Consider the following 16,069-nt stretch of genomic DNA (forward strand, 5'->3'; position numbering starts at 1 on the left):
AATTTCCACATGTATACATATTTCCATGTTGCATAAATCACGGTACAGAAACTACATATTCAACTTGCTCTATTCCAAAGAAGTCTTTAATCTTTCCTTCTAAATTGTGAACATTTTTCACCTCAGTGACTGGGCCCATTTCAAATTCAATTGAAAAAATTGGATGTTTCTCGTGCACGTTCTGACTATTCTTCTTCTTTCTTTTTTTAAAATTCTCACCCCCACCCCTTTTTTTTCCTCCCCAGTTGAATTCGTCCAATAGCCTGGATGCGTGAGATGGCGTCGTTTGACTTCCGACGTATGAGTACTTGCACAAAAACTTCCGGTCTGGTTTATTGAGAAGAGATGGCTTTGTTCTACACTCGCTGTTTGCAGGACCTCTCTAAAATCACGGTCAAGGATGTATGTACATTGCATCGTGAGCAAAAAAGAAAAGGGGTACCACACATGACAGGGCAGTTTCACATTGTATCTTCTGTACAGTTGTTAAAGTATAGCCCAGTACTTATTGCAAGCTATTACGTGTGTGTGTGTGTGTGTGTGTGTGTGTGAGGCATGGTGGGGGGTGGAGAGACTGAACAGGTGAGTTAAGTTGGAAGGGGCAATTAAATGAAATGATACAAATCAGACATACCTGGTGTAAAATCGAATGTCCTCACCGGAACCTGCAAATCGCCTCAGGCTGAATTTGGACTGTAGCTGGATGGTCTCTAGTTGTTTCTGGAGCACTTCTATTGGTTTCCTCATTGACTTGTTTTGGGCCCATCATCCAAAGCGGCAGGATTAGGAGCCAAGCAATAGTCATGCTCTTGCAGGCAGCTGCAGACATCCATCTCATTATCAGAGGAGTTCAGAGCTGGCAGAGGGGCGACAGCAGGACGCTCCCGCGCTCCCACACACCTAGCCTGGGTGCGGGTTTAGAGTACTCATTCCACGCAAAGAGTGTGGGGACAGCTCCTTTCTTGAGCCTCCTTAACACACCTGTAGCTGGCATAGCGAAGTCACCCAGTTCCAAATGCCGACTACACATTTTTGTACTCTTGGTGATGGTAAATGCATCCCTCCGAAACTTCGCTAGCCACTTAGCTCTTTCCTCGCAGGTACTAGGGAAAGAACGGGAACTTAGATAGAGCGCCGAATTCGCACACTGCGGCACACAACAGAGCTCAGTGGAGCCTGATTCACGGCGTTGATACTTGAACGCCCCTTTTTGCCGTTTGATTCATTGATTTTTCGGACGAAATTAAGATTTCGGACGGACAATTTAGCAGCTAACTTAATGATTCGGTAGGACGTAAGCATCCGGCTGTACCGGACGTTCTTATGCAAACAGACACATCCGGAAGTTCCGCAGTGTGACATCAATGCACCTGTAAGCGACGTGGGTGTGTAAAGGAATAAAATCAGTCCAAACACGTTCTGGGTCTTTCTCATAACTTTTAGTGAGCTCCGACACAACAGTGCAGCAGTCCACTCAATCACCTGTCTCTTATCTCTCCCCCCCTCTTTTTTCTTCTTCCTCTCTCTCTACCCTCAAACCAGCTCAAGGAACAGCGCCCCCTAGGCGAAAGTCTTGTAAACAGAATATTGAACACATTGAACATATCTGTATAAACAGCATAATAAACTTGTCTCTACCATTTCTGCACTTATGTTTTGCATATCCCATTTTTAACTCTTACACATTGCCCCCCCCCCACAAAAGAAGTGTCCTCGCTTCAGAATAGTTAACCTCAAAAGTAACTGTTAACCTCAAAGACAAACAAATGATGGTAGTATTACAAGAATATGACAACAAGTTAGAATACAGCAGGTTTTTGTTTTGTTTTGTTTTTTTGTATGTTCGTGTCCATAACAGTCTTCCACGGTCCATTGTGCTCATATGTGGCAATCAGCCACAAGGGGCAAGCATCAGTTCATTCATCAGGCCTGTAGCGCTGTGGGGGGATGCAAACAACGTCCAAACCTGGTTCTCACATCTGATGAAGGCCCAGCAACAGGGGACAGTTCACTGGCAGATCTTGCTGCAACATCTCCCCCTTGTAGCAAGGTAGTAGTGGCTCTCTCAGAGGGGGGAACAACTGTTGTCTGAGCTGTAGCTGGGCTGTCAGAGCAGTCTTGTGTGGATGAACCCAAGTAAACGTACGGTCTGCAGCCTGAGAGTGCAGGGAGCCATGGGAGACCAGGGCCATGCGCTGGTGGTGTCAGTCCTATAGGTGAAGGTGAACTCTTGTCTGCTGACCAGGCAGAGTGATAAGGTTTCAGGTGGTTGTAGTGAATAACCTTAGGCTTAGCTCTGGGATCTTGCTGGTCTAAAAGTTCATAGTCAACTCCAATGTCACTTGTGCCTGAGTCGAGGCGTCGTAGCACCTTAAAAGGGCCAGTCCACATATGGGCTAGCAGCAAGTCCTCAAAAAGGGCTTTAGTTTTCGAGATACCCCTACCCGAGTTAGAACAAAACACAACCATGTTTTTTCATATCCCATATGTGTCCCATTAATGAAATGGATGGTTGTGGAACTTTATTTTTGTGGGAAGTAAGTTTTTTGGGCTATTCTTTAGACCTACCCTAATATCTGAAAAAGAGCCAAATTAGGCCAGTCCGGATAGGGGTGAGGTGACAAAAAAGCCCATAATTTCATAATGCTCACTCAGAATTTCCTCAGATTTGCTGTGGTATGAAGTAGGTTATCTGCCCAACATAACCAGAGAGTAACATTTTTATTTATACATAAATAAATACTGATATAAGCTCATATAAACATAGCTTTAACTTAGGCGGAAACTGCATTTTTGTGGATAGGACAAGAGCACTCCTTCACCTTTCTCTTATTCATTGGGAAAACATAGATTCCCATGGGATATACTGTTACTGGTTGGCCTAGGGTGATATTGAACTAAAACCAAATGGTTGTGTGGGTATATATTTCTTTTTTTTTTATTGCAAACAAGGTGAATTAAGACCTACTACTTCTCTGGAACCAAACAAATTAGATGATTACAAAATGCTCATATTTGGAGAGGGAAAGGCCAGGTGCTGTAGGCTGGACCAAACAGTCAGAATGTGAGCAACCCAATAAAGCTTAACTAAATTACAAACATAAAGATCTAAGGTGTAGGTAGAATAACTTTTATTGAAATAATCCATTTAAATCAGAACCAAGAACAAGAACATACCATACAAAAATAGAACAGATAAAATAAAGTGTGTGTGTGTGTGTGTGTGAGTGAGTGTGTGAGTGAGTGTGAATGAGTGTGGAGCAAATGCTACTTCTCCAGCCTGATGCGGCCCCTAAAGTATCGCCCCAGTGCCTCAGTCCGGCGGCCCCTAGCTCATATTCTCCGTGTACTAGGCTGACGTCCACTCCCCTTGTGCCCAGGTGGCCTTCTTCCCCTCACTCCTTGATTGTTCTCCTTTTGAAGCTTCCATGTTTCCGTGTCTTTGCCCGGTCCTTTTTGCTCCATGCATTTTGTGATCCCCAGCTTTCTCCAGTATTTTAGTCCCTCTGGTTCCTGTGCTTCTGTTCCTTGTTCCGCAATGCTCCAGTCTTCCTGTGTGTGTAAGTCTGGTTTGTCTTATTGACAAGTCTTTGTTTGTTTCCCTTTGTTTGTTGGTTGTCCATTTGTCCTCTCCCCTAGTTCAGTATTCCCCATTGTGTTAGTTTGCTCCTTCATTGGTGTTCGGTATATTCGATTTCCTCCCCCCTGGACACTAGAAGCCTTTTGGTTCATTGTTTTGTTCTTTGTATTCTCCCCACGCCATCTATTGTATGATCGTTCAGTTGAGTTAGTTTCTTATGTTCAGCTGTTCCCCTTGTCTCTCTGTGTGTGTCTTTGTGACTCCTTGTTACAAAACCGAGTTTCATGACTGGGTGAAGTGTGCTTTAGATATTGAATTGTCAAATATCAGGTTCTTCAGACACATCTGGGGATACATTTTGACATTCTGCACAGCAAGTACAGAACTCTGTACAGGGAAGGCCAACAGAGAGGCACTGGCACTTTCCAGTCTGTCCACAATTTGCATCAGTGCAATATAAGTGTGTAATGTCTCTAACCTCTGTCGGTGCCGGGGGTTTCTTAAAGAGGACAGGTTCAAGGGCTCCATCACTGACAGTCCATCCTCTGCTGATTGGACTCCATAGGATAGGTTTGGGGAGGTGACTTTGGCACCATATTGTGGTCTGGAACATCGCTCTCCGTACATGTTGTTCGAATGCATCCTCTGTTGGTGGGAGATTTCCAGAGGCTGCATCTGTTGTCGATGCAATGATGTAGCGAAGTTCATCCAGGTTAGTGCACATTCTTCCATTTTCTTTTTTCCTTTTCCATACAGGAGAAGCACATACTCTCTTGCTACTGGCAAAGACTCCAAGCATCCAGAGAGTCCAAAATGAGCCATGTCTTTGAGCTCACTGAGATGTGTCTTGAGTTTGTTGAATGCTGTTGTCTTGCCTATTCTATTCAAACTGCTTGTTGTGTCACAGCCAGTGAGCGCATGACATGCTGGAAGACAGCTGGACATGTCTTTTCTGAGTTTGTCTGCTATGGTGTTGATGGGGACATACCTCTCTCTCATCCCATGCCCTGCATGCATGTAGACTTGAGATGATCCAAATACGCCTTTGCTTGCATAATACACCAGCAGTACTTCTACATCTGTGTCATCACACCTCACAATGATAGAAGAATATGAATCGGCAAGATGTATGGCATGTAAGATCATTCTCGTATCGGCCTCCTCCTGATCACTGTAAAGTGATGTGAGAGTGCTGACTCCGGCTCTGCTTATGCTCCTCACCTCCTCTCCTTTCTCAAATCCACCTGCCAGGATGATGGAGCCATCTGATTGGATCCTCTGTGGGCCTGTAGAGATGATGTAACTGCTCATAAAAGCGACACAGTGCCGTCTTGTTTCCACTGCTCCTCAGGTACCTTCTGTAGTTCGGAACATTTGCGTTAGCTGTGATCACATGTGTGGGCCCATCAGTTGCTCCTCTCCTTTGTCTCTCCAGGATCTTTATTGACTGTGGGTTGTCATATCTGTCAAAGACTATGACGACACATTTTATCTCTTGCTTCTTTACAAGATATAAGATCTTCTTGAGGATGCATTCAGCAAGGTCACTAAAAGTCAGGAAAGCTGAATCAGGAAGACTTTGGAGCAGAGCCATGCCATCAATGATATAGGCCGATTTGCTGTGATCTCAGGCAGCTCTTGCATCACCTCCACTACAGACTCCATTTTCTTTGCTAGGTCAGCTTTTGTGGTTTTCCTCATCTCTCCATCATCATAGAAGAGAGAGAGGGTGGAACGGCAGCCAACTCGTGAGACATTACATTTTCCAATGACACGTCTCTTTGTTTTGATATGGCCAGGAGTCTCCTGAAGAGCACATATGAATCCATTTGAAGCTTCTTAGATTTACTGGTTGCAATGCATGTTTTCATATCAGTGAATGTTGCCAATTTGTGTCTTTTCTCTGGGTTCCAGAATTTTGTTGGTTTTTCACTCTTTAGTCGTTCCTCTATGAAGGCTGTATTTACCTTTTCTCCATATTCCAGAAAGCTTGAGAGATCTTTTGTCACTTTTTGTGATGCTACTTGTCCACTTGCAATGTTGATTAGCTCATCGGGAATTTTCTCCAAATCAAAAGAGTTCTTTCTGCCTGTCTTGTACAAACTCCATTATATGTGCTATTTCCCTCTTATCCCTGTCCATGCGGGCCTCTCCATGCTGTTTGTGGGATTTTGGTGTACCTGTATGTGTGTCTCCATCACAAAGCTCTATCATTGCACTGCGGTACTCACTGGTAACATGTCTTGTGATGAGCCATCTTTTCAGAGCTCCTTTTCGTAGGGTGAAGCCGACAATGCCTCCTTGACTCTTTCCTTCTCTGTTGATAGTTTGTTCAAGTGCTTGATCAGTGGCCACACAGTTGAAGTTTCTGTTGTCTGAGCACCGCACAACAAACCCTCCCTCTCTCAGGAATCTATAGGATTCTGGTTGGCTTTTTTCGAGAGCTTTCATCTCAGCTATGTACACTGGCATGTACTTTGCATAGTTCATCCTGCCAGCAGCCCGTAACCATGGTATTGCTTCAGACATACAGTTGAGATGAAGTTCAAAGTTAGCCTCATGCTCTGAACGCAGCATTCTAAGTAAGGTTGGTTGTGCTGGAGTAATTTGCTCTGCATGACTTGTGGTATGACACTTTCACTTTGAAGGAGTGTAGGTCACTTGAGTGGAGAGACAGTCTCTTGTGAACCTCGTCATTTCGTTCCTGGGCAATATTCAATATTGTTTTTAGTCCTTCCAATTTGGGGTTCTTAATATATGGATTTTTTTTATCATCTCGCAGAGCTTCTCTACATATCAGGCATAGCTTTTCATTTAGTGCCAGTGTTTGGCTTGTTGACTGTGCTGGCTCTGTTGGTTCCATAAGTGCACAGCTGGACTCAGACACAGCTGGTGAATACGGAAAACACAGTTAACATATTTGCCACACAGACACACACAGACACGTACACACACACGTACACATACACACATACACGTACACACACACTGTCAAGAGTTAGCTTTGTGCATAACTGCCATTAGCACTGTGCAGTGGTATGCTAGCTAGCTAAAGGAATAGTAAGGTGGCTAAGCTAGCTAAAATAATAATAATTCTTTCAACACAAAACACGTTATACTCAATTTAAGAATATAAAAGTGAATTAGACATTTGTGTTACCTGATCTGTCATTAGACTGGTGGTGATGGTTTCTTCTTTCTTTTTTTATTTCTGCCACATAACATTGAAAATCCTCTGGATGAGGCAGTTTAAAACTGGCAGTTGGAATTTAATAAACAAGGGAAAAAACAAGGAGGCACACCAAAGAGCAATCAATCCATGTTTGAGAGTGTAAATGGAATGTGGTGCTGTATTTTGTTCATTACCCTATTGACTTCAGAGGGTGATATGGATTGCATATCCCAAATTAACACTATACAATGAATATATCTCTTTCAGGAAGGGATAGCTTATGGTAAATGAAAAGGATATTGACTTCCAAATCCTTTTGATTTTGTTCAAATTAAAAGGTTTTGTGTTATTCACCATGGAAAATAATTTACTTATGCTTTCCGCCCATTCATCACTGTGTTTAGAGGTCAACAGTACATAATTAAAACAAATTATCAACATAAATTCAGGTAATCCATGTGCACAAGATACCTGACTACTCTCACACAGAACTATAGGTGGATCAGAGCTTCCTTTGGAAAACTAGACTGCGCATTGTAACCCTTGCACCCCCAGAAAGATCTTTATTGGCTCTATGGGGTGCATCGCTTCTTCAGTTGATTTCACTAATTTCCCACAAAATGAAGTTCCACAACAGTGCATTTCTTGAATGGGAGACCTTGAAGATAAAAAGAAAACATTGTTGTATGTGTTTGGAGTTAGTGGCGTGCTCAGTCCTCTCTGTAGTTAAGTAATATATATATATATATATATATATATATATTTTTTGTGTCTATAAATGTCTAATTTATAGTCTACTGTCTTTCCGAGTCACTGTGAACATGTACCTTGATTGTGCTATAGTTGTGGGTGTGTGTACATTTAATCTGTGTTTTTGTTTTCTATTTACAAAGAACTGTGTTTGGCACGTGACTGCGCTCTAGGATCTGTGTGAGGGGCGAATCTTAGCAATTGGCTGCTTCAGATCCAATCAAGCAACTACCACCTGTGCTCTGTGCCTGCACAAAAACCATTCACCCCTGTTTTGTCTCACTATGCCCTGAAGAAGGCCCGAGCCGCTATGCGTGGGCATTTTTAGGTCCTTTTTGGATATGTCCAAGTTCCAATAAAGACATTCTAATTACACGGAGTGCCTTGGTCAGAGAGATTTGTTCTCTTTTTCTCATCTAAAACATTGTTGTGTTTTGTCCTAACTTGGGTAGGGGTACAGTACATCAAAGTCTGAGGGCCCCTCCTGCTAGACTAACAATTTCCGCCTACACTAAAGTCATGTTTGCAGGACAATATTCTAGTATTTCTTTGGAAAAATTACATTTTAACTCTTTGGTATTGTTGGACAGTTACTTGGGTCAAACCACAGCACATCTGATGCAAATTTGAGTGAGCGTTATGAAATTATGGGCTTTTTTGTCACCTCACCCCTATCCGGACTGGCCTAATTTGGCTCTTTTTCAGATATTAGGGTAGGTCTAAAGAATAGCCCAAAAACTTATTTCCCACAAAAATAAAGTTCCACAACCATCCATTTCATTAATGAGAAACATATGGGATATGAAAAAACATGGTTGTGTTTTGTTCTAACTCGGGTAGGGGTACCTCAAAATCTGAGGGCCCCTCCTGCTAGACTATTAGGTGACAGCTTTTGTCTAGCGAGGGCTGGCAGGTCAATCCATACTAAGTCACCTGGCTCATAGGCTGTGTGTTTCATGTGATGATCAAAGAGGTACTTTTGTTGCGCACCTGCTACTTGTAAACGGGCCTGGACTACTCTTCTAAGTTCAGCACCATTTTCACGTACAGAATTTACTGTCTGCGTGGGGCTGGTGTCTCTAGCCACATTAGCCGGGGATACAGGAGTCACTAACCTGGCTGCATGGTGTGCCCGTTCAGCTTGGGAGGCAACATCAAAAGCCTCAACAAAAGTCTTCACTTCTCTTTCATGACACTTTATTTGTAGCTCCTGGTCCAAACCAGCAATGAACCGAGACATTTTCATATATTCTGTGGCATTATGTTCAAAGTCCGGGAAAGGCTTCTTTAACAAATCGGCATACATCTGCAACATAAACTTCCATGGCTTCATTGGGCAGTCTATGGCGGGCGTTTGGGGATGTTTGAAATGATGCAATGACAACCTTTTGCCCAAAAGCGGCCTGCAGATGCTTCTTCGTTTCAGCATATCAGCACTGGGTTTCAAGGGGCAGATTGTCCCACACAGTAAGCAGTTCAGGTGGCAGTCTAGTAGGTAACTCAGCTGCTAACACTGTGGGCAAATCCACACCACTGTCCTTGTAGCGTGCCTCTTGAATTACCTCATAGCGGCGAGCCCATAGTTGAAAAGACTCACGGCCATCGTGGAGGAAAGGTGGCGGTAGAGGAATGCCCCGCGGTGCTCCCTGCGCGCGGCTGGACTGTGGCAATACTGACGCTGAAGCTCCGGGTCGGCTCGTGCTGGCCAACTGCTGCTCCCCAGCTGAGAGTTCCTCGTCGGACATGATGACTTTTCTTCCTGTCTTTAATATTTTTGTTAGCTTTCAGGCGGAGACAGGCGACCGAAACACGGTTTCTAAACTCTTTGCAGCAAAAAAAACAATACAACGTGGATGGTAAAGGCGAGCTAACTCACTGTACTGAAGGCTAATCTGAGCTAGCGGCTAATGTGGCTAACGTTGGCTTCTGGCGTCGGAGACTTACACAGTTGAGCAGAGAATCCCACCGCTGCCAGCAGTGTAAGCGGCGTGGGTGTGTAAAGGAATAAAATCAGTCCAAACACGTTCTGGGTTTTTCTCATAGCTTTTAGTGAGCTCCCACACAACAGCACAGCAGTCTGCTCAATCACCTGTCCCTATCCCCCCCCCCCTTTTTTTCTTCTTCTTCCTCTCTCTACCCTCAAACCCGCTGAAGGAACAGCGCCCCATAGGCGAAAGTCTTGTAAACAGAATATTGAACATATTGAACATACTATATATCTAGCATAATAAACTTGTCTCTGCCATTTCTGCACTTACGTTTTGTATATCCAATTTTTAACTCTTACACACCAAGCCTATTACCCCACTTTCCGAGCCGTCCCGGTCGCTGCTCCACCCCGTCTGCTGATCCGAGGAGGGTTGCAGTCTACTACATGTCTCCTGCGATACATGTGGAGTTGCCAGCCGCTTCTTTTCACCTGACAGTGAGGAGTTTCACCTGGGGGACGTAGCACGTGGGAGGATCACGCTATTCCCTCCCTCCCCCGCACAGGCGCCCTGAAGGACCAGAGGAGGCGCTAGTGCAGCGACCAGAACACATACCCACATCCGGATTCCCACCCGCAGACGCGTCCAATTGTGTCTGTAGGGACGCCCGACCAAGACGGAGACAACACGGGGATTCGAACCGGGATCCCAATGTTAGTAGGCAACGGAATAGACCGTTACGCTATACCCGGACGCCCCCTGACTACATTCATATAGTTGCTTGTGCTTCACAAGAGATTTACAAATATCCTTAAAACTACTTCTCAAATCCTGCTTGAAAAAGCAATGCTCTGACTCAAAGTGTATACGCCTCACTGTTGGACCAAGTGTCTTAATCTGAGAAGGAATGTGCAGAAGGTAATGCTGTTTAGGTATGATACTTATATCTGGAAACAGTTGTTTGAAATGTTTGAAATGTTCTATCTATTGGAAGGAGAATGGCGGCGTGTACTCACGTTTGTGGTGGCTTCACCCAGTGCCAGTTATGCAGTGTCTTTGTCAGAGCCGGCCCAAGGCTTTTTGTGGCCCTAAGCAGAATTTGATTTGGGCACAACCCCCACGCTAAACCCACCTCCCACCACCGACAATATTATGTCCATGCTGACGTTAACTCACCATACCTTGGGCTCATTTGAGGCATCTATTTAACTAATGTTATTGTTGGTGAATGTTCATGATAACATGCCGTAATTGGTCATGGAAACATACCTTTATCCTGCTGTTTTTTGTCCTCCTCTGCTTTCCTCCTCTTTCGCTTCTCTGCACCAGACGGATAAACCCTTTTAGGTGACATACTGTCACAATGTACTTGCTTACAGTTATAATGCGCATGAACCTGACCCCGACTCTGACATAGGCAGTGGAAATGATTAAACCAGTAGCATTCATTTGTCTGTTAACAACATGATATCAAAATATTTAGCTTTTGTTTTATAGTGATTACAACTGATATGATATATCACACACACAAAAATATATATATTTATCAACCTGTCGTGTTTGACATTTCAAGCACTCTTGGGGGCCCCCTGTTGGTGCGGGGGCCCTAAGTGACCACTTAGTTCGCTTATGCCTTGGGCTGGGTCTGGTCTTTGTCCACGTCTAAGTTTGTGTCATCATATTAAGTTATTATTTTGATCATCAATTTTGCTTGGCCAGGAGAGCTGGCATTGGATCGGCTGAGAGAGCTTGGTCTGCTGCGTCCTGTGGGCTCGAGGAGGAGGCAAGCGGGGCAGGCTAATGTAACTGCTAGCCCACGGCCCTGCCCGTGAGGAACCGCCAAGGCGGTATGGCGGCGGCCTTGCCTAGTGTCGACTGTGCAGTGTTTTTGTCTTCGTATGTGTTTGTGTAGCCGTGTGGAGTGCAGGGGAGGTGTGTTAAAGGTGTCTGGCTGGACAGCCAGTTTAGGATCGGCTGAAGGAGCCTGGTCTGCTGCATCCGATGGGCCCAAGGACCACAGCCCTGCCTGGAGCTGTGCCTGAAGAGGAAACATCGAGGGTGGTCTGACAGGATGCGGAAGCGGGGCAGGCTAAGCTAACTGCTAGCCCATGCAGACCGGCAGTTCCGACAGTCATCCTGGCTGGTGTTCATTGGGTGGACTGTGTCGCTGTCTGTTTTTGCTTGGTTTTCTCTGTTTTTGGAGGCTTTTGGTGGTGTTGTTTTTGGATATGTGTTTTTGTATTTTGTGTTGCACGTCTGTGGATTGGGGAAAACGGAATTTCATTTATTTTGTCTAAGAACTAGTACATAAGATGAAATGACAAATAAATTGTTCCTGATTCCTAAATCCTAAAAGCTTCAGCCTTGATAGAGTTGAGAGAGCAATAGTAGTTGAAAACAGATCATGACTATCTCTAACAGTTTAAGCGTAATTTTTGTGTAATCATTTTCTCCAATTGCGTCAGTGAGAAATGGCTGGATCTTTAACAAAACCATCATCTGTCCTGTTTCAGGTTGTCATTTGATGACAGTGTATTGACAGATATGGGGCAAGGCGTATCCCTTGCATCCACAGGAGAATAAGAGAAATCAATAATTGCACTGTTGAATGTGTTTTGACTCTATATGCCCTGACAGCACAGGATGCTTTAAAACACATTTGATTTCATTTGGGGAAATACCTTCAAGAATAGCATGCATGATGTCTTGTGGGGGCTTGATTATATCAAAGTGAGGAAATTCTGTTAATTTGCTTCCCCTGTATATACCATATGTCGTTTTTAGAATTTCTTTCAGAAACTCGATTGCCTTTTTAATATCACTACATTGCCTGATGTGACTTGCCATGGTCCTTTTCATTAAAAAAAACAAAAATTCATTTAATTGTTTCTGTATGTCTTCAAAGTTGCATAGGCTGCATTTATTGTGGCAAACCCTACTCCTTCCTTAAATCCAGCCACTTCGCATTGAGCTAGAGTGTCTCTACACACAGACATAAGCACCCCATAAATTGTCTTCTCACTAATTGTAATGACAACTTTAATACCATTATACAGCTCAATTGAGTCATGGTTAATCCTCTCAAATATATGATCAATACCACAATGGGAAAGATATTTTGATTTTACCATGGCAAGCCGATGAATGGCAGCAAGTCTTGATCTGCATTTAGGGTTGATGTTACCTAAGGTGTAAAAAATCAATAGCAATGTGTTTTTGGTTGCCCAATATCCAAGAGGATTACACAATTCAATTTCATCTGTATATAAAACTAACTGCAATCCAATGGGAACTTTCAAAAACAGTGAGTGCGACTTAAAAATGTCTATCAATTAAAACATGAAAAAATAATCCATCCTTGCATGACTGTGGCCCCTCTTCAATCATTGCATGAATTCTTGGATGCAGTAACGGCTGCTCCAAAATGTTCACCATTGGCATACTATAATAAAAGCAATGGTTCTTATTGGTAAGGAGTCTGGAGTCTCCTCTTTTCACATAATGTACGAACCCCAATTCCAATGAAGTTGGGGCGTTGTGTAAATGGTGAATAAAAACAATATACTGTGGAGTTAGAAAACAAAGAGACAGGAGACGTGAGAGTAGACGTAGTCGAGGTAGTTTACTAGCTCCAACTTAGCATGTCATACATTCGACAACGACACTGAACTGTGAACCGGAAGCGGAAGTGCATTATCTGACCCCTCGCCTCTTCCCTTAAAGGTACACCGTCCTCTTAGGTGAATGTCTCTCGTTATATAGATGTGGGTCACCACAATACAATGATTTGCAAATCCTTTTCCACCTATATTCAATTGAATACACTACAAAGACAAGATATTTAATGTTCAAACTGATAAACTTTATTGTTTTTTACAAATATTTACTCATTTTGAATTTGATGCCTGCAGCGCATTCCAAAGAAGCTGGGACAGGGGCAACAAAAGACTGGGAAAGTTGAGGTTGCTCAAAAAACACCTGTTTGGAACATTCCACAGGTGAACAGGTTAATTGGAAACAGGTGAGTGTCATGATTGGGTATAAAAGGAGCATCCCCGAAAAGCTCAGTCGTTCACAAACAAGGATGGGGTGAGGTTCACCACTTTGTGAACAACTGCGTGAGCAAATAGTCCAACAGTTTAAGAACAACATTTTTCAACGTACAATTGCAAGGAATTTAGGGATTTCATCATCTACAGTCCATAATATCATCAAAAGATTCAGAGAATCCGGAGAAATCTCTGCACGTAAGCGGCAAGGTCGAAAACCAACACTGAATGCCCGTGACCTTCGATCCCTCAGGCGGCACTGCATTAAAAACCGATATCATCCTGTAAAGGATATTACCACGTGGGCTCAGGAACACTTCGGAAAACCATTGTCAGTTAATACAGTTTGTCGCTACATCTACAAGTGCAAGTTAAAACTCTACCATGCAAAGCAAAAGCCATATATCAACAACACCCAGAAACGCTGCCGGCTTCTCTGGGCCCGAGCTCATCTGAGATGGACTGAAGCAAAGTGGAAATGTGTGCTGTGGTCTGACGAGTTCACATTTCAAATTGTTTTTGGAAATCATGGACTTCGTGTCCTCTGGGCTAAAGAGGAAAAGGATCATCCAGACTGTTATCAGTGCAAAGTCCAAAAGCCAGCATCTGTGATGGTATGGGGGTGTGTTAGTGCCCATGGCATGGGTAGCTTGCAAATCTGTGAAGGCACCATTAATGCTGAAAGGTACATACAGGTTTTGGAGCAACATATATGCTGCCATCCAAGCAACGTCTTTTTCGGGGACGTCCTTGCTTATTTCAGCAAGACAATGCCAAGCCACATTCTGCACGTGTTACAACAGCGTGGCTTCGTAGTAAAAGAGTGCAGGTACCAGACTGGCCTGCCTGCAGTCCAGACCTGTCTCCCATTGAAAATGTGTGGCGCATTATGAAGCGCAAAATACGACAACGGAGACCCCGGACTGTTGAGCAACTGAAGTTGTACATCAAGCAAGAATGGGAAAGAATTCCACCTACAAAGCCTCAACAATTAGTGTCCTCAGTTCCCAAAGACTTATTGAGTGTTGTTAAAAGGAAAGGTGATGTAACACAGTGGTGAACATGCCCCTGTCCCAGCTTTTTTGGAACGTGTTGCAGGCATCAAATTCAAAATGAATGAATATTTGCAAAAAAACAATAAATTTGATTAGTTTGAACATTAAATATCTTGTCTTTGTAGTGTATTCAATTGAATATAGGTCGAAAAGGATTTGCAAATCATAAATTCTGTTTTTATTTACGTTTTACACAACGTCCCAAATTCATTGGAATTGGGGTTTGTAGGTTTTGAGATAATCTCTGGTTCAGCTGGTTGTAACAGCTCTTTGATCGTCCTAGTCTGCAAATAGGTTGTAGTAATTTGACTGAAAGGGTCAATAAACTGGTCAAATATCCCATTGCGTCACGTTTCAGTTGACCCAGGTCCCTAGAATGTATGTTAATCACGTTACTCATTTGACGTTTTAGGTGCTCCAATAATGATGCCTTTGCTGGACTCCATTCACCATCTCGTTAACAGCTCTCTGGAGAGGGGAGAAAACACATTATTAACCTCATACAAAAATGCAGTGAACATGCATTTAAACTAATGAGATGAATATGAACGAGGCCATGCAAAGGTTGGAATTGGGGTTGATGGAATATCAACCCCATAGTATGATATAGACATATTCAAACTGACAACAATGACAAACTGTCATTGTGCGCAAGTGGACATTTAAAATTCCTCTGAACATTCGGTTTACTTACTGCATACATAGTTGAGCAGTGAAAACAAGCTGTCAATCAACAACGTCAAGTCAACATTTCTGTAGTTTGCGAAAGGAGGAGAAACAAAGGCATTTAGAAAAAAATAACAAGCGGTTCTGTTATTTCACCAGACCCATTCAATGTTTCTGCAAAAGCATTCTTTTTTTTCTTTTTTTTTTTGGTCAGAGGTTTACGGCAGTGATGTGCAGTCAGGGGAGGCAGGGTAGACAGCGCCTGACCCAGGCTAATAAGAAAAAAAAAGAAATATGATGATAGTTAAAAAAAATGTTTATTTATTTATTTGTTAACTTTAATTTGTTAAGATTGTTGTAAAAATAATAATAGTAAAAAAAATCATGTAAAACTTGTTTTATCAATAAAAGCCATGCCCTATTCAGGATGGCTTGCTCCCAAAGCTAGCATTCGTGAATGCAGGCTGCTGAGGCAGAGTCTGCTTGTGCCTCCCTCTGGCACAAATAAATATAGTTCAGTGCCTACCCAGCCATGGACCTCACTGCACGTTACTAGTTTACAGAGGTTCTTGACAAAACAGCTACATATCTTTGAGTACTTGGTGGAGGCAGAGTGTGTTTACACACACACCACAACACGGTGATGGGTATTTCTAGCAATGTCATGCATCTGTTTTTGTTGCTAATTGGGTAGTTTAAATTCCAAAATAAAATTATGAATTGTGCTCAAAATCAACTGTGCTCAAGTGTGCTGTTTATTTTGCTTCCGCACTTGGACACCTGTTAAGAAAATAAAACCGAAGGCTTGTAGTCAGCTTACAAACTAAGAGCAATTTATGGCAGAGATGTTATTCCCACAGAGAGATCAC

Source organism: Lampris incognitus, chromosome 6, assembly GCF_029633865.1.
Source record: "Lampris incognitus isolate fLamInc1 chromosome 6, fLamInc1.hap2, whole genome shotgun sequence".
NCBI lineage: Eukaryota > Metazoa > Chordata > Actinopteri > Lampriformes > Lampridae > Lampris > Lampris incognitus.